This window comes from Periophthalmus magnuspinnatus, chromosome 21 (assembly GCF_009829125.3).
Source record: "Periophthalmus magnuspinnatus isolate fPerMag1 chromosome 21, fPerMag1.2.pri, whole genome shotgun sequence".
In the NCBI taxonomy this organism is placed as follows: Eukaryota; Metazoa; Chordata; class Actinopteri; order Gobiiformes; family Gobiidae; genus Periophthalmus; species Periophthalmus magnuspinnatus.
Genome location: NC_047146.1, coordinates 7,960,288 through 7,966,299, shown reverse-complemented (window position 1 = coordinate 7,966,299; position 6,012 = coordinate 7,960,288).

Sequence of the window (6,012 nt, the reverse complement as noted above, 5' to 3'; positions counted from 1 at the left end):
TTATGTGCCCACTCAGAGGTGTCAAGAGGTGATTTGTTCCAACTGCAAGAAACTTTCTTAAACACAAAGTGCATATGTAGCTTAGAAATATATACTAAAAATAACACACAAAAAAACTAGGATTAAATTGAAAACTAAAGTTGTGCAAAACAGCCTACAGCGTTTCTACATATTCCACATTTTCTTGATCGATAATAAAAACAGATTTGTTCTTAGCTCATCTCTGCCACCAACAAACATCTATTTTATTAGCTTGATCACACAAACCAAAATGAATGACTCTTAATGGACTAAAAGGAAATGTAGCCCGCTGCTTAAAGTACAGAGGTGGATAGAATGTTTGGACACTATGACTGATACCTCGCAGCTGATGTCATCAATATTTCCTGAGGGTGTGATGCTAACTGTATGCACTGCTCTGTCTGAAGCTGTAACTCAAATGAGACTTTAACCTGTGCTTTAATTTAACGCAGTATGAACAGAAAGAGCTGGCTTAGTTGGAACTACAACAGATGAGCTGATTTGTGGTGTTATACTAGTCCCTCTCAAATAACATTACAGTCACGAGCTAGCTAGCATTAGCCCACAGTTTTTTTCAGCAGGTCACTCTCACCTTTTAGTTGAAAATGAAATACCTAAACAGAACCAGGAACGCTTGTATTGATCACAGGCTCCTGAAAATGCACTGTCCATTTTGTATTTTTTCTTGAAACTTTTCTTTGGCTGTGTTTGCTAATGTGTGTCATTGTGTCACCATGGTAACTTCTAAACACGGCATACACATACACGCAGAACACCCCCAGCGTGATCTCACCTCGTCAAACGTCAACCATTGTTCACATCATCAGCAGACGATAGACGATCAAGAGGACAACATTTGATCGGGTTTATCCCACACTCGTCCTCAGCCAAAGTGCCATCTGCAAACCGACATGCATCATCTTCTACATCTGACAACGACACGAGAAAAGGCAGGTTATCTTATCTCCTGAACACTCTCCCAAACAGCATAAATAATGATTTGTGGGTCTCACAGATATAAGTCAAAATGTCATGACACTGTGCCTAATGCTGCCTCACATCTCCGAGTAGGTCAGATTCAGCCAGGTGCTCATGAATATTGCTGGAACCAACTTTGTGGCTCGGAGATGCTAAGAGAAAAAGTTTTTGAGAGCTCAAGGTTGGATCTAAGTTGGGTTTGTTTCACATCTGAAATCTGTAGTTTAAGAAGGTGGAAGAAGGTTAGAATTGGTAGAATAATGGTTAAATGGTTAAACAAAAGCTGAGACAAGACAATTCTATCAGTATAACAAACAAAAGGGCCTACTTTGTCACAACAGCATCAGGAAGTGCCATTATTCAACCCTAAAGTGATTGTTTTCAGTTGAAATAAGCTTAATGAGGCCAGTTTGTGGAGCCAATCCCTCACAAATGATGATACATATGTGGATTATGAATTTAGATATTTCCCAAACAGTGAAGCCTCCATAGAGTCATTATTAAGACCCCTGCCCTGTGACTGTGTGCCCTCCAGCTGAAACTGTGTCATTATTTGGTTGGTCACAATACATCAGCCAAACCCGTACTTGGCCAAACCTAACAAACGTGCTGACCTTGATGAGCGCACGATTCACAAAATGGCAAGTAGGCTACTGTGTTCTCATATTCATTCTCGACATTCACGTTATTTTTGAAGGATTAAGTTTACATGACTTTTTACTGCTGAAATCCCGAGCTGAAACTAGCCCCATCTCCAGCTTAAAAGGTCCTATATTACACAAAATTGACTCTTGTGAGATTTATGTCATGTTATAATGCTGTCACCTCCTCAAAAACAGCCCTGGAGTGGTGTTTTGTTTCATTCACACATGTTTGAGTAACACCTTATTATTAGTCTGTCTGCATCTCCTCAGCTCAAAACGCTCTGTTCCACCTTCTGACGTGGTTTTTCAAGTTAACCGACACCTTTTACAGTTTGTTCAGTAGAGATTGCCAATTCCAGGTCTGAAATCATCCAGGAGCATGGAGTTTAAAAAGACAGTGGAGCACTTCCTGAATTACCACATGACATCACAAGGTGGAGGGTTTTCTGTTTTAGAGAAGAACTCCTAAAGCCTAAATCTGCAGGGTTTGTGTGTTAAACATGTGTGAATGAAACAGAACAAAACACAACTCCAGGTCTGTTTGTGATGAGGAAACAACATTATAACAGATCAGAAAACAGCAAAGCCTGGGTCAGACCAAAGCTAAGTCAGGCAGTAGACTGCATAAAAGAAGAATAAATATACAGTCTATGGTCAGGTCTGAAGTTTAAGATACCTTATTGCACACAGACAATAGTTTGATTTGGGACACGGGACTTTTACGCTCATTCTGATCCAAGGAGCAAGAGGAAAGACACGACCCCTCCTCTCTCTCCCTCCTCCTCTCCTGTTCACTCCTCACTCCCCTCTCCCCCTCCTCTCCCCCTCCTCTCCTGTTCACTCCCCACTCCTGTTCTCTCCTCTCCTGTTCACTCTCCTCTCCCCTCTTCTCCTTCCTCTCCTGTTCACTGTTCACTCCCCACTTCCCTCCTCTCCCCTGTTCTCTCCTCTCCTGTTCACTCCCCTCTCCCCCTCCTTTCCTGTTCACTCTCCTGTCCACTCTCCTGTCCACTCTCCTGTCCACTCTCTTCTGGGTTGCTCTGAGGCAGAGGAGGCTGCAGTATAGTGCGCAGCCTGGTTAATGCAAAGTTGCCTTCTACAGTGTGGAGCTTGTTCCGCTGTGCGTAAACGTGAAGCTGTAACAGAACTATTCGCAGGTAACGAGAATTAGCCAAATGAGCGCATACGTGTGCGCGGTTTTGGTCTGATAGGGAGCGAGAGACGAGGGAAAAAGAGACAGACGTGATGAAGGAGCTCACAGCCAGAGCACACTGAAAACAGGCTCATTCTTAAAGTCCAAACCAGCGTCTGTGTCTGTGCGTAAAGCTGCACTGCTCCTCACAACAGCCACATGTGCAAAGTCAGTTTAATGAAATGATAAGCTTTTATATGATTTGTGGCTTTTTGATGAGTGCAGCGTCCACGCACGTGCGTCCAGTGCGTGGGAGCACGCGGCTGTGCTCATTAAAAGTCTCAGGCGACATGCGGCTCATAAGTCATTTTTAAACTGTTTTCAGAGAGAGACAAGCGGGTTAAACACAGATGGGACAGTGTATGTGCTGAAACTTTTTGATTAAAGTGTTTAAAGACGTTCTTGGTGACAAAGCTAAAATAATCTTGACAGTTAGCTTGGTCCTAGCTGCTTGTTACTATGGCAACTCACCTCGTGTTCAGGTTTGTCACTTAATGGAACTAAGGCTTTGTCAAGCCCGGATTGTCCAAATAAACCAGGCTTTGGCTTTATCTCGCCTCATGAAACACTCTGTGTTGTTTAATGCTGTGCAGAAGCATCAGAGCTAATATCACCTACACGTGGTTTGCATCTACAACAAATATCACAAAAAGCTGTCTCTTACCTTCACCTCTTTCTATCTCTCCATCGTGGCATCAAACCACCATTTTGTTGGTACAGATCCAAACTATCAAGACACAACCAAAATGCAACAGGTACGTTTTCCTGCAGGCTCACTTAATCTAGCGCCCCCTTGTGTTAGCATTGAAGCTGTGGCGTAGTCTTCATAAAATAGGCCTACTACATCAGGAGATGTGGTGCATTCTCGACCAAAGCTACAGTAAAACACCAGATCCAGTTTAAATCACTGCTAAGACTTAATTAAACTTGAAATACCTCATGAACCATTGGGGCCTCGTGAACAGTAGAGCTACAGATATGACAGTGATGGGGCAATGAAAAGTTTTTAACCAAGGACCATAAACAGCCAATAAACAAAGCACAGGGCCACAGAGGGCCACAGACTGGTGGACGTGTAGATGCTATTTTAGCTAATCAAAGCATATATTCCCTTTTTGTTTCAGAGGTAAGTAGTGAATCACTGAAGCTGTGTCACCACACCTTCATGCAATAGTTGATTTGAACCCTAGGTCATAGGGTCCAAATACTTTTCACATCTCAATATTGTATAGCTACAGAATATATCCTCCTGAATTATTAAAGGTTAAATAAAATAAACTACTGGAGATATTGGCTGTAGGCAGCCCCACAATTCTAAACGCTGATGGCATAGTGAAAGTGGCATTGCATCCTCACTTTTGGCACTCAGAGAAGGCTGTCAAAACGGAGCTTAGATAAGACACTGACACAGTCAACCTATATCATTTTCAGTAAAACCTTCTCTTGCTTCCACTCAACAGATGAAAGATAAAATGTCTTGATCATTAAAATAAGGAAGTGAAGAACATCTGTTAACAACAAATAAACACATTACCCATCAGTGTGAAATAACAGAGCCCCAAAGAGACAGCTGCCTGCCTTTAATTACTATCACATCTCTCTGCTTTGCCAACCATTCTCATTCATTCTTAAAACTTTGAACATTTTTGTTTTACTCCTCTCTGTGATTTAAGGTAGTTTAGTTGCAGAATTAGAGGCATAGTTCTGGTCTTGCATTTAATGCAAGACCAGAACTAGAGAATATCTCTATCCATCTGTTTACTTAAAGCAAATGTAATAGGCCTAAATCCATCCAAAGTTAAACAGTTAAGTTTTAAGCTGCATTTGAAACGGAGCGCCTGAAAATAGTCTGACTTGTTGACATCTGTCTTGTCTTGATTTTTTTTTTTTTCGTATGTAATTTGATCATATAACATGGCATTGTAAAGCCTTTATAATTTGCCTGTAATCACTCTGTTTTGGGCAAAGCATGTTATTTTGACTGAAAAAGCATACAATTAGTCTCGGAGGACCTGTCCCTCCTTTAGACAGCTGCACAAAGGAGGGCACTATGTCAGACATACTCTCCTCCTTTCTCTTTCCTTTTGTCTTTTATCCATCTGTAATGACATGGAATGGGAACATACAACGAACATGTGCTTATATCCTCTGTCATATTGCCTGACACCAACTATGATGGATTTACAGAAATGCCATTTCAAAGGTTTGAAATGAGACTCCAATTAGCCTCTACAGTAAGGCGAGTTGTTGGCTGATGGCTAAATGTGCACACAATTCAACCAATATAATCTAAAATTGGACTTTCATGATTAAATGGTTGGGACATAACTTACCAGGGTGCCTATTATTAAAAAAAACCTAATAAATAACATAACAGTGGCATTTAAATAGTAATAGTGCCTTGTGGCTTACTAGAAAACACAGATAAGTGCAGATGGAATGATGTAAAACAAAAATATTTCTTCCTTAAATCATGTCCTCATTATTTCAACATCAAAGGCGAGGGGGAACACAGCAGGGCGTCCTACTGATAGAGACCGGGCTACACTGCACAAATGTGTGATGAAAAGATCCATGCCCAAAATGAGTCAACTATGTGCATCAAAATCAAAGTGAACAATATCACAGAAGATCTGTAGGTTTATAACCCAATCTCCTGTCACTAATGTGGAAGTCAGTGGCCAGTGCAGAATGCAGTACTTGCAGCCTGTATGCATGGTGGCAGCTGTAGTTCATCCTGAAAACTTGCTGTTGTTAAGTTGTTTTTATTTATTTTACAATACATGGCAAGATAATTGCATGCCCATTGCCCATACTAGATGAAAAAGCAGAAAAATTAAGCTTCTCTGACTTGAATTAGGCAAGGCAAGTTTATTTGTATAGCACAGTTCATACACAAGGTAATTCAAAGGGCTTTACAAAATAAGAAAGACATTAAAATCACAGTACAACAAATCAAAACATAAATAATCACACATAATCATCATAAAATTAACATTAAAGGAGGGATTTAGAGAGGAAGTTGTATTTATTACTCGGAAATTGTATAAATAGAGTTCACACTGTACATATAAAACATAAAAAGCAAAATCTCGATTTAAAATACAGTCAAAAGGCAGAAGAAATTATTGTTTGAAATGAGTACTTTAGTTTACGTGATGCCCATGAACGCTCCTC